Source organism: Cavia porcellus, unplaced genomic scaffold, assembly GCF_034190915.1.
Source record: "Cavia porcellus strain 051 isolate PalLab524CR breed Dunkin Hartley unplaced genomic scaffold, mCavPor4.1 scaffold_26, whole genome shotgun sequence".
Lineage (NCBI taxonomy): Eukaryota > Metazoa > Chordata > Mammalia > Rodentia > Caviidae > Cavia > Cavia porcellus.
Window position 1 is genome coordinate 29,237,207 of NW_026947509.1, and position 18,430 is coordinate 29,255,636.

General features: G+C 48.8%; 1 long non-coding RNA gene across 1 annotated transcript; it reads right to left on the minus strand.

Annotated features, from left to right (window-relative positions):
- Positions 1–200: 200 nt before the first annotated feature.
- LOC134473128 (uncharacterized) lies at positions 201–3,914 on the minus strand. The gene is made up of 2 exons (XR_010043228.1): positions 3,774–3,914; positions 201–1,106 (listed from the first exon to the last, which is right to left on the minus strand). It is a non-coding gene; the product is annotated as an uncharacterized LOC134473128 (long non-coding RNA).
- Positions 3,915–18,430: the final 14,516 nt, after the last annotated feature.

Here is an 18,430-nt window from a genome sequence, read left to right on the forward strand (position 1 = left end):
TTCAAAGGAGACAAAGAAAAAAATCATATTACAAAAATATAGAGACAATAAACATACACTAGAAAAGACAAATAATAGTCATAAAATGTACATAAAGTGTCTTGCTAGCTGAGAGAAAGAAAACAAAATTAATGATAGAAATTTAAAAAGGAGCGTAATTATGGATAGAGCTGGGATTGAATGCAACAGCTACTAATAACTATGATTAATTTCTTTTTTATTTTATAAAACAAAAAAGATACAATGATACAGAATTTCAAAACAAAATAATAGGGAATTAACACTAATTAATATATTGTTATCTTCAAAGTAGTTGTTCCAATTATAAGACTTAGGTATGAAAAAATTATCGAACAGTCAAACAATGAAAACACAAACTGTTCTTTTTGATGAACTAACAAAGAGATTAGTATAGTTATGTCTTGCATACATGTACACACACATACATGCATATACATCTGCACATATCTTCTCCCTTCTTTCCTTTCTCCATTCCCTATCCCAGTTGTTCTTTCCTTTTGAGCACTTTCTTTGTACAGAACTAAATGTACAGTTCTGTACTTTCTTTGTACAGAACTACTTTCATTTTCACAATATTTATCATACATTTTGGATCTTATCTACTCTTTCAATTTTTTTAATACTAAGGAGACAATGCAATATTTACACATATGAGCCTGGTTTATTTCACTTATGAGTATGGTCTCAAGTTGCATCCTTTTACCTATGAAAGCCTCAACTTTATCCTTCTTATAGCTGAATAATACTTCATTGTATAAAAATACCACCTCTTTTTAATCCATTCTGTGGTCACGAGCATTTGGGCTGTTTCCAAGATTTAGCTATTAAAAATTATGCTGCTATACACATGGGTACACATACATTGTTGTGGTATGATGTTTTTAATTCTTCTGGGAAAATACCCAGAAGGGGGGTAGCTGGAATGAATGGAATCTGCAATCCTAGTTTTTTGAAGAATCTTCACACTGATTTCCATAGTAGTTGCACCAGTTTATACTCCCACCAACAGTGGAGAAGAGTTCCTTTTCCCCTGCAGCTCCACCAGCATTTGTTATTGCTTGATATCATGACAACAGCCATTCTTTCTGGAATGAAATATAATCTCAGTGTTGTTTTAAATTGCATTTCTGAAATGAATAAGTAATTTCTCTGAGCAATTTCAGTTATAAAATGTTTGCTATCTTCTGAAAATACATTTTCTTATCAGTGAATTTCACCTGATTTATTTTAAAACATCACTACAATTTGATACTAAAATTCAGACAAGGACAATACAAGAAACTAAAATTAAGCCTACAAAATACCAGGAAGCCAAAGGTAACAAAACCTCACAACCCACTGTTCCTGTTTGTCTTAGTTACTTTATGCTCATCGCTGAGACAAAATACCTGATGCCCAAGTTGGGAAAGGAAAGGTTTATTTCTTTCAGTTTTTGGAGGTTTCAGTCCACACTCAGTTGGCTCCCAGGCAGGCGGGCATGGCTGGCCCGCCTTTCATGGCGGCTGGAAACAGCAAAGAGGAACCAGCAAAGAGCAAGACACACCTTCTTCCTGCCATTACATCACATCCTGGCTCCACCTCTAAGTGGGTGAGCACTAACACCGTCAATCCAAGCACTATACAATGAACTATCACAAATGAACAATGCAAACTCATGAGGCTTGGGGGACACAGACATAAACCATGACACTGTTGTAAACAACACACTTGTAGAGTTGTATTTAATTATTTAACTCAAAATGTGTTTTAGGGGAAATTCTACGTTGTTTGTATTTATTACTGTGATTAAACTAATGGGAAATTTTATATACTCACAAATGATTTTTTGTTTTGTTTTCTAGTTCTTTCCATTTTCTGGTCATATAGGTTAGAAATTCTTTTATTATTTTCTTATATACAGTTGTATGGAAGAAGATCTATCCTATTTTAAAATCTATCAGTGCTACCTTTACATTTAGCAAGTATCTGTTTAAACATTTAGTTCGGTACAAAAATCAAGAAAAAAAAAATAACTGTCTTCTAGAGAGCAAGATGGAACTGGAGCACTTCCGGTTCCTCCACCCTGACCTGAGCACCTGTCACCCTCTATAATGTGTTTATCCCGGCCCAGGCTCCTCCTCAGCCCCTCTCCCAGTGAGGACCAAAGCTGGAAGCCTGCACACCAGTTGTGTAACACGAGGCTGGGTGGTTCGGGTCACATCATGCCCAGGGCTCCCTGGTCATCCCCTGCTGCTGGATTGAGGCTTGGCAAATCCCCTGCAGGCCCTGCTTCCCTGGTCTCCCAGGCTCTTGCAGTCACTCTCGCAGGTCTATACCGGTGCTGAGCATAGTCACACGGGTCTAAGAGGTGGTAAGGGCCAGGACAGCCCCACAGAGCAGAGCGCCCCTGGCTCCCACACCAGGAGCCTCGAATGAGAGTGCAGGTCAGGCTCCCTCCCCGATGCTTCTTGATGCCTCTGGGCTCACTCATAGACTGTGGCTCCGAGAGGAGAGACAGGCAGATGCGGGAAGGTGTCTCCCAGTCCTTCCTGCTGGAGCTGTGACTAAAGCCCTCTTGGACTGTGCCGTGCAGATTCCCACACCCAGCCTAGAGCTGTGGCAGAAACGACAGTGGAAGACGGCTGAGATGGGCATCCGGGATGTAGAGCACACACAGTCCCTCTGACAACCCCAGTCCCAGGGCAGGGCGGGAGGAAGAGCTGCAAGAGGAGCCAGAGTGCAGAAAGGGGCTGAGACGGTGAGAAGCCTGCATCCCGCAGCCTCCGCCCAGGAGCGAGGTGTGCGGTGATGGGAATGCCCAAGCAACTGTCATCAAAAGGTTCAGAAGTATAAACGTATAGTAGTGACCAAAATGCCATGTTCTAAAGTCCAAAAGCTGCAGGAACAGGACTGATAAGAGGAAAGTCACAGCATGGTGACATTTAACCTCACGCCATGAGAGACCCTCCTCGAGCAGGTGCACGCAGGGACTGGGGCATGCACGTAAAAGAAAAACCAGTAAAAAAAAATAAAATAAAACAAAACCAACATGGACACAGAGAAATAGTACACAGAGGAGGCAGAGTAGTATGCTGCCTGCAAAATTAGGCCTTAAAATGAGACAAAATGTGACTATTCACTGGGCGGAGTCCTCATGGGGAATTAATTCAGGGTTCATCCAGGAGTCAAATGATTAAGTCTTTATGTGTTCAGTGCATAAAAAAAAAACACAGAACTGCATGACAGTGGAATTTCAGCCTGCACATAAAACTATGCATTACATAGACTCCAAAATCTCATGAAAGAGATAGCAGGAAGTTAACCCAATGTGGAACCATGGGTAAGTTATATTTCCTCCTTTAGGCTTATCCATTTCTGATTTCTACAAGACACATGTGTTACTTCCACCATAAGGAAATGAGTTATTTTTAAATGATTTTTTAAAGTATACGGTGCAATAAATGCCCTCAGAAAATATCAAGAGGTAACAAAGAAAGACAAAACACATCACATATGATCACAGTTGATGAACATTAGAAGGAAAAATAAAAATATGATGGCTATAAATATTTCTCTGGCAAACAATATGACATTGAAATATTGGAAGTGTAAGCTTTTCATCACACAAGTAGAAATTGACAAAAGCTTGACTGCAGTGGGATGCACCAATGCACATCTTACCAGTCAAAAAGCAACTCTCAATAAGTATGCAAATTTTATAAATAGGAATTCTTTAAAGAGCACAAAATTTGTATCCTTTCAACAAAAATTACCTGTTATTGCAGGGTGTAATGGCGCACTTCTGTAATCCCAGCGCTCGGGAGGCTGAGATGGGAGGATCGTTGCTGCAAGTTGGAGACCAGCCTGGGCTATAAAGTGAACCCAAGGCCAGCCTGAACTGCATAGCGAGACCCTGTCTCAAAAAGGCAAAAAAAAAAAAAAATTACCTATTATTTTTTCAAAATTATGGTACATTGAAAAATACATTGATGTCTTGATGGACTTCAAAGAAAATATGTCACATTATATAAAGCAATAATCAAAGAATTGTGAATAAACAAAATTATACACTCAAAACCTCTTAAAAACTATAAGTACATATGTGTGTATGTAATATATACACATTAAAAGGTAACAAACATATTTGTATGTATGTAATATATATACATATATAGATAACCAATCAATAAATAAAACAACTAATGGAAAAATGGCTGTCACAAGGACAAATTACTAAGAAAGCAATTAGAATTACAACACTACACATCAGTGTATGCAGTGTGCCAAAACTGTACTCAGAAAAAAAAACCTCCTTTCTGTTTTAGTATTTCTGTCATGCTAACAAACACCTGAGATGATCAGCTTACAAAGAGACAAGGTATACTGTGGCTCAGGCTTCTGAGGCTTTGTCCATGTCACTCAGCTCCTTTGTATTAAAAGGTGAAGCGGAAACATACAACAGGCAATGGCTGAGCAGCAAAACAGGAAGTGAGAAGAAAGGGTGCTTCACCAGCCCTTGGAGGGTGCAGCCCAATGACCTAACTGCCTCCCGATAGGCCCCGCCTCTCAAAAGCTTCCCACCTCCCAAGAGTGCCAGCCGGGGATGAAGCCTTTAACACATTGTCGTTTGCAGGGAGAAACTTATCCAGACCCTCATATTCTCACTGTCATTGCTAATGCTTACTATTATCCATGCACAGCACCAAGCACCAAACACGTATTACCCAATTCAGTTATTCCCTGCATGACACCAGGCAGGTGAAGAGAAGTCTCCAAATTAAAGAGCTAAAAAGCATTAGCTCACCTGAAGGAAAGCACATTAAAAGAAGGAGTAAAGATGAGTGAAGAACCAACAGGTGGGTGAAGAGAGTGAACTCAGCTAATAAATCTATGGTACTGTGCAAATGGAAACAGTGAGTGAATCATGGGAAGGACTAACTGTTTAGAAAACAAACAACAAACATGTTCCACTGAGACTTAGCAAAAGGTGTGAAGGAGATTAAAAAATACAAATAAATGTGACAGACTCACATAACGGTATCTAAAAAAGAGAACTGGAAACAGAAGGCTCTCTAGCCAAACAGTTGCCACCACTGGTTGTGTAAAAAGCAGACAGTTTGGAAGATGTTGGAGCTTAATAAATTTACTATCCTTTTTCTCAGGAATTCAGAACCGACAAAAAATAAGACACAGAAGACAGACACCAAGCACGATCTCAGCCCCAATCCCGACACAGCAGTTAGGGCAAAGAGCGTCAACCCAGAAGGGCTTCCCTGTCCCCTCTGCATCCATCATCTGCCGAGCGCAGCCCTCCACACACCATGGAGGCTGCTGTTTGCCATAGGGTGCCCTGACCCCCACCTGGAAAAGAGTGGGAAGAGAGGAAGCCAGTCTGCAGTACTCAGAGCCATGGGTTAGCAGGAGAGGTGGGACAAGTGCTGTGTCCCCAATGCCACCAGAAACACCGTCCTCCTTGGGGAGCCAAGAGAATCAAAGGACAGCAGGGGAAAAAACAGGACCAGAGCCCAGGGAAAGGAGGCTTCCACTCTGAGGAATCGGGATGAAGCCATGAAGGAGGAGGACAGCTACCTGCAACGAGGGTACCTGTGAAGATGTGGTACAGGCAAATTATTTCAAGCTTTCAAATAACACAAAACATGCACTAAATAAAATCTTCCAGAGCCCAGTGGAAAGTAAGAATGATGAAATAGAAATGCTTACAGCTCGTTTTAGAATGAAGCATAACCCTTCCTCCACATTTCTCTTATGAGTACACATACCAGATTCCTTGACATAGAGCTAGGAAAGGCAGGCTAGTGGTCTACAGAGAAAAAAACACACTATCACCCAGTGAGATTATGCCAGGAATGCAGCACAGGAAATCTGTGGATATAAATCATGTCAGTTGGTAAAGGGATAAGAACCATATGATCATCTCAATAGATGCCAAAAAAGGCTTTTGATAAAATTCAGCATGCATTAGTCATCTTTTGTGCAGAGAAAAAGAGAGAGGGGGCAGGAGGGAGAAAAAAGGGAGGGAGAGAGAAGGAGAGGGAAGCATGGGGGGATTGAGAGAGACTGGGGCTGCCAGCAAGCGGGAAAGCCCACAATTTATTCTCTGGTTACACTGCTATTTGGGATATGACGGGTGTTCTGGTCCCATCTGAGAAGAACAGAATTGCAGAGAAGTAGCTCCTGAAAGAGTGTCCCGGGGCAGCAGGATAAGGCAGAATCCTGAGTCAGAAGCCAGGGCAGAATCTGCCAGAACAAGGGGAAGAAGGGCCTGGGGTTGCCAGGAAAACACAGGACACCCCGTGTGATGGCCAGCTTTACATCACTGGAACAAAGTACCTGAGAAAATCAGCTTGAGAGCAGAAAGCTGTTCAGCTCATGGTTTCAGAGACTTCAGTTCCTGGTCGGGTGAGGCCTTGGTGAGGCAGGGCACTGTGGTGGAAAGGCACAGGGGGGCAAAGCTGCTCACCTCATGGTGGACAGGAAGCAGAGAGGAAGCAGGGGTACAGGAAGAGACAGGGGACACACACAGCTGCCAAAGTCGCACCACCTACATTTGGCCCCACCGTCTGACAGCCCATCAGTGAGGTCAGCTCTCTCAAGGGTGAGTTGAGTCCTTCTCTAGGCCCCACCTCTGAATACAGCTGCCTTAGGAAATCAAGCGCGACACACCCGAGTGTCTGGGGACCCTTCGTATTTAAACCTGTTCACTTTTTAAAAAAAAAAAAAGAAGAAGAAGATGTATTAGAAGTTGGGGAAAGGGAGAAGAGATATGGTAGACAGCTCCTCTGGGCACAGAGAGAATTCAAAAGGGCAACACTCAGTCGCAGTTCACTTTTAATCTCAGGTACACAAGTAATTTTTGCTGGACCTGGGTTCCAAATATTGCATAGGACATATAGACATATACTAGAAAAAAATGTCATTTATCTAAAATTCAGATTAACTCATAGCAGTCTGTATTTTCTTTGCCAAAACTGACAATCCTTCAGAGAGGCCACTTACGTTCATTTTTGTTGTTATAACAAAATGTCCTAAGTTGCATAACACATTTTTGGAAAAGGCTTTTCTCATGCACAGTTTTGGAGACCAAGACCATGATGCCAAGACCCACTGGGCCCTGGTGAGGCCCTCAGCTACATCGAATCATGGCACTTGGTGTCACTGCAGGGTGGAGAGTTTTGTGTCTGCAGCACCAGAGGAGAGCAAGACCTTGCTGAGATGGAATAGTGCTTTCCTCAGTGGGTCCTCCTTAGGCACCAGCAGGCAGCACCAAGTCTGCCCAGCTTAGCAGCATTTTATAAACAAAGTCACCCCCCCCCCGCCCACCACCAGAGAGCAAAGAAAAGGGCCCCGCCCCGGCTCTCCAGGGCAGAAGTGCATCCAGGAGGAGAGGGAGGGAGGAGGAAAGAAGAGAAGAGATGGGGTGGTCCCTGAAACCAGTGTGAGGAGCCACAGAGGCTGAGGGGACGCTGAGGGCAGGGGCTACACCGGCTGTCCAGCCTGCAGCCCCAAGGACAAGGCCCTGACCTGCTGCTCATCACGGCAGCCTCATCCTCCATAGCTGAGCAGCACCAGAGACCTAGGGTGCCCGCGTGCCTTGTGGAGGCCAATAGGGTACTGAGTAGAAAGCCGGTGTCTGCCATCAGGCATGGCAGGGCAGGGCACACCGGGGCCACGTGGCCCTACAGCAAAGGTCACAGGTGGGCATGAGGGGCAGAAGCAGAGGGTCTCCATTGCATGGCAGCCAGCAAGGGCCCTAGGCAGCAAGAGGTGATGGCAGCAACCACCAGGAGCATGACCCCGGCCAAGAAGCAGCACTCAGGAACACACGCAAGAGACGCCACTAGGGACAGCCCGGAGAGCAGAGGGCCACACTGCAGCAGGCCAGCACCCCGACACAGCCCTGCTCCCAGCCCCAGTGCCAGCTAGGAGTGAAGAGGACCAGGACACCAGTGCTGTAGACACTGGCCCGAGTCCTTCAGAGATCGGCCAAGACTGCTGAAATTACTGCAGAGCTCGGGGTGCCGCCTCTGCCACCAGATAAGGCAGGGAGGGGCTCGTTCCTGGCAAAGTATACCACACTCTGCTTGGGCTTTAGTGTGTTCTGTGAGTCAATCTGCAACCTCGTTCATGGTTTGTTTCCTGAGTTTTCATTTATCTGATACACTAAAAAATACTGGGTCACCTGGATGGCTGTCTTCCAATCAGAAAATGTCAAATCACATTAGTACTAAGGACGTTGATTGTCTCAGGTGACACAGAAAGTAAGAAAGGGAAGCCTAATACTTATGCATTTGTTCATTCAACAAATATTTGCCAAAACATAAGCTAGCCAGAAGGATGAATTGGAATGGGGATGGATGGTTGGACAGATGGATGGATGGACCAATGAATAGATATCTAGATATACAGATACCATTAAGCAGGTGGGAATTTATACACACAGGTAAGTACCATTTTAGGCTCTGATAAGTACGTATAAAACTGGAGTAGCACATGGGTGGTAGGGGTCAGATCACCCGTGCAGGGCTGGGAAGTCGTATTTCATCATTTGATATCGGATAGTTTATGTTAGGCACTCTACACTGCAGGTGGGTCCACCGTAATGAGGTGGCATTTGGGCAGAAGGGATGAGGCACACCAGGCAGGGGCTTCACAGATCTGCAAGGCATTGTGTGCACAGGGTGCCTGGAGAAACAGCACACACCAGTCCACTGGCTCACGGTTCACTGGGGAAACTACAGAGGCACCATCACCTCCAGGAGTGTGGATCCATATCCAGACATCTGGGGTCCTGGCAACAAGAGGACCTGAAAATGCACAACATTAGACTGGGGGTAAGGGGCTGACTCAGGCTGCAAAGCTCTCAAGATCCAAGATCACACCAATGCCAGCCCAGGTCAGGGATAACCACAGAAGGACAAGATGGAGCTGTGGGCCTGGCACTGACCACAGCTGGGGGAACTGGGGTCCCCGAGGGAATGCTGGTATTACAGAGAAAAAAGAGTATGTTCAAAAAATCCTAAATTTGTATAACTATCCATTTATACTTATAGAAATACAAAATATCATATATATTTACATAGAGATTAAACACGTGAGGTATAATATGTATTATGCTGCATAAAGAATCGGCAGCATATGTTTTGTGTTACGGTGTCCCTGCACCTGTATACATTTCTAACAAACTGTCACTACTGTATCACTTCACGATAGGATCAAAGGGAGTTTTTTCAGGGATTCTTTCCCCCTTTCCCAACATTTCTGCAATGAACATAACAGACATCATTTCTGTAACAGGAAATAAAAATCCTTATTTTGCTCATCTTTTTAATGAAGATAGAACCTGGCCCAGGAGCAGAAGCCAGACACAAGGCAGAGTCCAGGGCAAGTCAGAGGTTGGAAGTTAGGGCGATGAGGTGGGGCCCACACGTAGTCAGGTGAGCTCAGTAGGAGCTGGGCTTGCAGGGAGATCAAAAGGCCCAGACGAACACCTGTGGACCACGAGAATTATAGCTTCTTTTTTGTTTTGGTACCAGGAATCGAATGCAGGACCTCACACTTGCCAGGAAGTCACTACACCACTGAGCTAAATCCCCAGACTAGTTTCTTCTTTGAATCATAACTTACCACTCTGGTTTCTGCTTCCTCCTAGTTTGGGTCCTCAAAATAAGTGCTTTCCCCTCTCTTTTCACACTTACTGTACTGTTACACTCTTGCTGACATCCTTAGATCTTTTGAGAAATGTTTTTCAGGTGATCTGATTCACTGGCTTGTTAGAAACAGAAGTTTAAAATGTGTGTTAACACCAAATTCTTTGCAGCAGCTTAAGCCAGGTCAATGCCCTCCTGGATTCACCCCCCAAAGTGAGCAATCTGGGAAAGGCTCCTGCTGTGAGAGGAGCCTCTCCTCCACCCCATCCTCACCTCCTGGCTCACAGCCCTGGAGATTTTCCATAACTCAAACTCCTGAGAAAGGAGGACTTGGGTGATGCCAGCAGTTACACATATCAGTGAACATCAGAAATGCAAAAATAACAATAAACAGAACCACGGATATGTCAGCAGCCTCTCAAGCCGTCTTCAAGGCTGGAGCCCTTTTGGCTTGTCCAAAGTCCAGAGACCAGAGCCCCACTGAAGCACTGTCCCTGTAAGAGGTCTTCCCAGTACCTCAGTGACTTAGAATCAGCCGGTATTTTGACAGTTCCAAAAGCACTTCCGCCACAGACCACAGCAAAGCATTCACAGCTCACGAGTGGGGAAGGCGGTCTGCCAATCATGCGCCCTCACAGGCCCTGCCCAGAGGAACCCACACCCCTGCGAAAGCTCAGCAGCTCCCAACTTGCCCCAAGACCGTGGCTGTGAGGAAAGCTGGCTGAGACTGGCTCTCCAGAGCGCTTGGATGTCACCCAAAGGAGAGTGCCAAGGTGCCCGGACCTGGAGAGGTAGCTTCCAGGAGAAGTATAGAGGCTCTTTTGGACCATGAGCTGGGATTCAGAGTACACCGTTGGCACCTGTGACTGCACCAGGCATTGAAGAGCATGTTTGCCTCCCCACCAGCCCTCTGCAGTGTTTTTTTGGCCAGAGCTACTACCCCTGAGCCGTGAATTCGGCATCTCCAAGCCCACCTGGGGTGATACACTGGCTGAAGTTGCTCCTCCAGGAGAAATCACTAATACCAGCCTCACAACAGAGATGCTACCAACTGACTTTTGCCTTCAGGGTCTTCCCATCCAGAGCTGGGGGCTTTGCCACTGATGGGTCACACATAGCCCTGCCTTGAGGAAGAGCTGCTGCCCGCAGTCCCTCCTGCCTCACCAGCCTGGAGCAAGAATCTTCTCCCTGGGGCCCTCCAGAGCAGATCAGCAGGGACAAGTCCAGCCGAGGCCCTAATGTCACAGTGAGGGGCCCAGCAAGTCAGGCCAGACCTAAGTCTGCAGATGAGGACAGCCAGGCCCCTGAGGCATGATCTATAAGATCCCCTGAGGTAGCACCAAGGCTGCTAGCTTGCTTCTTTGGATAGGGTGTCCCCTGTGGCTGTGGGTCTGTGTAGACATCAGGAATGGGCAGGTAGCCCTAGAGCATGGAATGACCAGGAATGACCTGTCTGTTAGCCAGATGGGTTCCATGTCCCTCCATGTCCCATATTCTGTGCCCCCTGAGCCCAGCAAAGGCCTTCAAGGCTACTCTGGACTAGGCACATCGTATGCTGGCATCAAACCCTCCTCCAAACACTGGGCTCCAACCCGGCCCTGGCAGGTAGCCCAGGCTGACAGTCTCCCTACAGTCAGCAGGTCTGAGTCCAGCTCAGTGGATGTTCATGCCCAAATCCCAGCCCCTACCTCAAATCCAGACCCACCAGTCAAGTCAGTGGGAGACAGGCGCGGGCAGCCATGACTCCAGAACACTGTGATGGGAAAGCATTTGAAGAGGGGTAGAGAGGCTGACGAGCCGCCAGTCCCACTGTGGCCACAAGCACACCACAGAGAGTCATTCAACAGTCACAAGCCACTAACCCCAGCACTCAGGAGGCTGAAGCAAGAGGACTGCTGCAAGTTTGAGGCCAGCCTGGTTATATAGCAGGATCATCCCTCAAAAAGCAGAAAAAAAAAAAGGCCCCTTGGTCATTTTCCAGAGTGGTGTCAAGGTTCTGACATGAATTCTCATGGTTGGACATGTCTGTGGGAACTTTTAAGAAGAACCAAGCCCGCCTGGACAGCTGCTATGCCTCCAGGAAGGTCTGAGAGAGGGCACCAGGTAAGCCCAAGTTAGAACTCACTGGGCTGTGAGGAGAGCAGGTGCCCTGCCCCGCCCCACCTCAGCCCTGCGCCACCCCATCTGCTAGCCGGGCCCCCTGCTCCAAGGAGGTCTCCGTGCCTGCAGTGAGCATGGCTTCCCTGCGGACTGAATGCTCCCCCTCAACGCACCCCACCCCAAGGCTCCCGCGTTCCTGGCAGCCTCGGCTCCCTGGGCCTCGCTGTACATGTGGGCCCCATTTGCAGGGCACTGTGCCTGGTAGGGGACCCACAGGGGTGTGGTGGGGGGTGGCCCTAAACGGTTCCACCTGAGAATGCGGAGGGACACCCCACAAAGTGATGAAAGGGACCCTAGAGGGGACTGCACATGCGGGGAGGCAGCGAGAGCCCTGATGTGGGGAGGCAGGAGGGGTCCTCCGCTGGGCCCGCAGACCCCCCAGCTAGAGGACAGGAGGGCATGGGGTGTCCCCATCCTTGCTGTCAGGTTTGCAAATGGCTGAGAGGCTTCGGGTCCGCTGTCAAACCAGCAGCTGCCACAGGTTCACAGCCCCCCAGAGGCTATGATCATGGGGGCACAGTGAAGCCCCAACCTGGAGCTGCTGGAGACCCCAGAAAGCGCCAAGGAGCATGGGTCCAACTGCCAATCTCAAGAGAGCAAGCCACACACTGGTGGGCAACCAAGCAGTGACTGGCACGAGCTGGATCTGAAGCCAGCTCTGGGCCTCAGCTGCTCCTGCCCTGGGCTTTGCCTCTTCCTGCTCTTAGCTGGGCCCTCAGACCTGCAGGATCCATGTCCAGCTGCACCTACCAGACTCCTTCTCCAGCAGCAAGGGCTGTGGGTCCCACTGAAGGGCAGCCGCCCTCTCAGGCAGGAGACCTAGGCCTGGCCGAGGTCCCAGGGTTCACTGCCTTTCTTAGTTCCTCCAAGACAATGTAGGCCCATCTACCTCCCCTCGCCTCCAGCTCCCCAAAGGGCTGCTGCATGGCGCTGTCTTGGGGGGAGGTGTGGACTGGAGCTGAAGTCCAGCGCTGTTTACTTTGAGGATGGGCCCTTGTGGCAATTTAAACACCCAAAAGTACAAAGACCCTAGGCACAGTCAGAGCTTTTGAGGTGGTGACAGTATGTGGGGTGCTGACCCTGCACTCCAAGACACAGGAGCACCACACTGTCCTGTGGCCATGGGCACACTGCAGATGAGCCAGGCTCCCAACTCTAGGCCACCTGGGCGTCTCTCCAGGGGTCTGGAGGAGAGTGGCACAGGCAAGGAAAGGGGAGAAGGGGAGTCCTCAAGAAGCCACAGGAGCTGGTCCAGAGTCAGCCGATTCGTCCCTGGAGCCCCGGGCTCCCAGGTTGGCCCTGGAGGGAAAGGATGCAGGGTAGGGAGAGAGCTTTGAAAAGCTTCTGGGGACCACATGGGTCCTCCTTCCCTGGGGTTCTTGAGGGCTCTGGAAGCTAATCTAGAATTCTCACCCCCCAGGAGAGGTCTGGGGAGAGCCTGGCTTCTCAAAAGACAGGGTGAAGACAAGCTCTTTCCCGGGCCCTTGGCCTCTGTGTACCCACATGAGGATGGTGGCCAGGTGTGGGACAGGGGACCGAGGAGAGCCCTTCCATACAGAGTAGGGCACCCAGCAGAGGGAAAAGGAAAGTGGAGACCCTTAAAGGTGTCAAAGAATCCCGAAGAGGAAAGGAACCTCCTATACTTCCAATAAATGATTTTCCCTAAAAAAAAAAAAAAAAAAAAAGTTCAAAAAGTAAGAAATGTCACAGACGGAAGAAGCCCCGTCCATCTCTGGACACACAGCCCAGGCAGAGGGAGCACAGTGGGCGGGAGGGCAAAGGCGATTTATGGGCGGCAGCACCACGCCAGCCTGGGGAGGAAGGCTCTGGGGCCCCTTGGCCCGCGGCCGGCCTGCTGCCTGCAGCTTTGAAAAACAACTTCCTGTCAATAAATGTGAACAAAAGTTTGGACCCATCTTCAAAGTGATGAGTTATGCTGAAAATATGTTCCTGCAAATGGAGGGGATGGATTGCTCTCCACTTTGGCATTTGGGAGAGTTTATAAATAACCGTTAGCTCGGTCTGCTTGGGTTATGCCTGCCCCACGCGGGGCTCAGAAGCACAGACCTGGACAAGACAGAAGCCATGTGGGATGCATCCGGGGGGCAGGCACAGAGCGCTGGGGATGTCCAGCAGGTCCCCAGCCTCTGCCAGAGCTGGGCCAGGACGACCCCAAACCAGCTCCCCGTGTGCGATTTGTTGGGAAAGAGCAGGGAGGAGCTCTACATGTGGTTTCCATCGGCCAGGAAAAGTGAAACCACTTGCCGGGTCCCCCAGCAGACGTGGGCCTTGTGATTTTAATGAGAAAGTCCACAGTTAGGGGCAGAGGGGAAACGAAGCAAAGGTTCCATCCCGGTGCCCATGCCTCACCCATTTGACCTCCCACACCACCCCTTATCCAGAGCCATGAGCAGGAGGGGTGGTAAAGGCAGGTCCCCAGCCCACAGTCCACTGCCAGCGTCGAATGTTACCTCCATGCTTTTGCTCGCTAGCAGCCTCTTTGGGTCCTGAGGATGTGGCTCTGTGGCCGCCAGTCACAGCGCACCATGTCCAGTCACCCAGCCTGGAGCCAGCAGAAGCAAAGCTTCCATGACTTCTTACAATTCCCTGGGCTCCTCCAAATGTGCTACAACATTTGTACCTGCGTGATACACATGAACCTTTATGAACATTGGAAGCTTGGTGGGTTTCTTGTTGTTTTCGGGGGCGCTTGTCTGGATTTTGTTTTGTTTTGTTTTGCTTCATTTTTGTTTTTGCTTTTTGAGACAGAATCTTACGGTGTAGCTCAGGCCAGGCAGCCAAGACTAGGTTTGAGCTTGTTGCATTCAATCCTGCATGTGCCACCAAGGCTTGCATCTGGTTCTTTTAAGAGGGTAAAGGTAGACTGTGCCCAGCTAGCAGGGACCAGCCGGCCAGGCACATGGGGTCCAGCTGGCTTCAGGCAGCGAGACAGTTCTGGTTGTATCTGCAAAGGATTCTTAGCAAGACCGAGCATGTGGCAGGAAGCTAGTCCTCCGTGGTCCCCGCGTTGATGCAGAGTGGCAGTACACACCTCGTGTCCTGGTGGGGCATCCATCACGGGTCTCCGAGGGAGCAAAAGGATCCCGTGGACCGTGGGACACTGAGCGGCACCATCCCCATCACTGCTGTGCCAGCACCAGCGTCCCCATCTGTACCACGGGTGTCACAGCAGGCATCCTGGATGCTGAGCTCTCCAGCTGCACCACACTTGGATGTTGGGGACACGTCACCAGCCAGGGGCAGCACAGGCCCCACAGCTCCCTCCCTAAGGTCTAAGGGCAGTGCCACTAAGCAGAGGGGCCACATGCCTGAATGTCTAGGCGGTGCCACGCTCAGAATATCCCTGGCCACCTCATCACAGCTGCTGCCAGTGAGGAAAGCAGAGCTGCCAAAGGCCAGGTGGGGGACAGGGCCAAGACCTTCCTACAATGTCACCAAGCCCAGCCGCAAACAGGCTCAGGGCAGGTATTTGAAAGAGAGTGAGACCCAGGCTGCCTGTGCCCCAGGGAGACCAGAAGCAGAGGCCTCAGCCTGCCCAGGCGCAGGGAGGGGCTGTCGCTGGGGACTGCATGTGGGCTGGGGAGCCCCAGGAGCCTAAAGACATGGCTGCCCCTCAGAACAGTGCTCTCCTGGAAGGTGCATCGTAAGCTGAATGGACCAATGGTCAGCAGCGCATCCTGCTCTCCTGACCCCCAGGAGCACACTGGTCAGTGATGCACATGCCTATGGGTTGATTTTGGATTTCTTTGCTAGCCGCACAGGGCCTTCATATCAAGCTACATCCTCAGCCCTTTTATTTCTTATTCTGAGACAGGATTTTGCTAGTGTTTAGTTGCCCAGATGGAACTTGAATCCTCCTGCCTCGGCCTCCCAGGGGCGTCCTTGGGATCATAGGGATGGCTGGAAGCTGCATGAATGTACTCTGCAGGTCCTACACAGATCACTGGTACAAAACCAAAACTTCCAAGTGTGGTTTCAACTGAGCAAGTAATCACTTTTGGACCATTGTAAAAATTGAAAAAAATCACAAGTGACACCATCGTAAGCAGAGGACTGTGCTCTCTAGAAGCACCAGAGTGGGAGACAGAGCAGGCTGAGGTGACAGCACCTCACGTGGGGCCCTCACTCCAAGGCCTTTAAGCAAACACAGGTACCGGCCACACAGAGAGAATCCTCTCACCCACAGATGTCTACATGGTCAGCACCGACACAGAAGGGGCCGAGGCCGAGCCACCATCCTGAGAAGTGCAGGGTGCAGGTCCTCCAAGGGCAGGCTCACCAGCTGCAGCCACAGCCAAGCCCAGGAGCCACTCCACTGTGGTGTCTGTTCCCTGCACCACAGCTGCCTGGCCCTGAGGAACGCCAGGCCGTAGGCTGAAGCACACTTGGGAAGCCGCTCTAAACAGCCTCTCTGGGTTTGCAGGAGTCACGTGAGCCTCAGAGTTGCCTCTGCAAAGATTTCCTTCCAAAATCCCCAGCACATCCTTCTCCAAGTGCAGAGAGAGCTCCCTCACTGGCCATGCACCCGAGGCAGCCTTCAGAGCCTGCTCCTGGAGCCAGGGAACCACTAGTTCCGGGCCAAGACCTGGGCCAACACGCTTCCTCCCGGCTCCCAGAGCGTCCGCTTGGACCCGCACTGAGCAGGGCAGACAGGGGTCTCTGTGGCTGACTCCATGCCTCCGGGGAAGAGCTGGAGGTAGGAATATCCTACGAAGGCCTCGGGTCCATGCTGGGGCAGGCGCTCTGCCTGCCCTGGGCAGAGCCGATGCACGTACCCCCCGATGGCTCCTGTCCCAGTGCCGCCCTCTGATGCCCCTGCCTGTCCCTCCCATCCATCCGTGTGTCCTGGCAGGCGCAGATCCTCGTGGCTGCTCCAATCCCAGACTGCTGCTGGGGGGTTCTCCCCAGAAACCAGGCTGATAGCCACGTGGCAGGAAATGAGAAAATTTGCTGAACTAAATGTGGAAGCTGGAGGTTACCCTCAGCAACCACGGAAGCCACCTTCTCCACAGAACTGTTCCAGGGACACTGCCCAGCTGGGACACAGGGTTCCCAGCACCAGAGGAGGCTGCTGGGGATACGCCAGGAGGCCAGGAAGGAGGGGAGGCCCTTCCACAAATGACGTCTTATAACGTTTTTTTCTAAATGTAAATATAACAAATGTTTATACCATGGAAAATTGGGAATCTATAAAACTCTTGAACTGCTGAGTTTACAAGCTCAGATCTTAGTTTTCCCATGTTGGTTTCAAACCCTTTCAAGCCCGTTTCACTCTCACCTCCCTCATCTGCTGTAACATAATTCACATGCACTCTGTCCCACATTGGACACCCGGCTCCTTCCAGGTCATCCTGGACCACTACCACGGGGACCTCTGTCCAGAAAGCCTCCCCTCCTGGATGCATGAGTACTTAAAACAACAGATCTGCTAGAGGAACAAGGCACCCTCATCAAGGAAAAAGGACTTCGATTAAATAACACTTTTGGAACTGAAGTTTCTAGTCCCACAGGTAAGGAGCCAGAAGTGGTCACTTCACTCGAACAAGAAGTAAAAAGACTGCATTTCCAATCAAAATACCATTAGTATACCTCACAGATCTAGGCCATGCGTTCCTAAAATTCATTTGGAGGCAGAAGAGACCTAGAACGGCAAAGGTAATTCTGGGAAACAAAGGCAAGACAAGAGGCATCATAATTTCTGACTTGAAATTATACTACAAAGCTACTGTGATAAAATCAGCATGGTACTGGTAACAAAAAACAGACCTGAGGATCAATGGAACAGATTATAAGACACAGACACAACTACAAAGATACTTAGCCACATTATCTTCTTTGTGGGGGGTGGCATCAGGAATCAAACTCATAACCTCATACTTGCCAGGCATCTGCTATGCCACTGAGGTATATTCCCAGGCCATCCCTATCTTTGACAAAGGAACCAACCATATCCATTAGAAGAAAGATACCATCTTTAATAAATGGTGTTGGAAAAATTAGCTTTCCACATGATGAAGACTAAAACTGGACACGTGTCTGTCATTTGACTAAAGTCAAAATGAATCAAAGATCTAAATATTAAAAGAGAAACACTAAATCTACTAGAAGACAAATCTTGAAGACATAGGGGTAGGCAGAGGGTTCATGGAGAAAATGCAAACCACCCAGGAAACACTTCAAAGAATCAACAACTTGGATCTCATCTTATTAAAAAGTTTTTGTACATCAAAAGAAATTACCAGTAGAATGAAAAGAAAACTCACAGAGTAGGAGAAAATTTTAACCAACTGTCCCTCAGACAAAGGATTTGAACATATAAAGAATTGAAAAACAATCAGGCTTCCCCAAATTCAAAGACTCAATCCAAAAATGGGCATCTGAGATGAATATGTACTTCTCAGATAAAGAAATACAAATGGCAAATAAATACATGAAAAAATATTCAGCATCACTGGTCATTTGATAAACGCAAATTAAAACAACACTGAGATTCCATCTCACTCCAGGAAGAAAGGCTGTCATTGAGAAATCAACCAATAACAAATACTGGAGAGGTTGTGGGGAGAAGGAGCCCTTCTCCA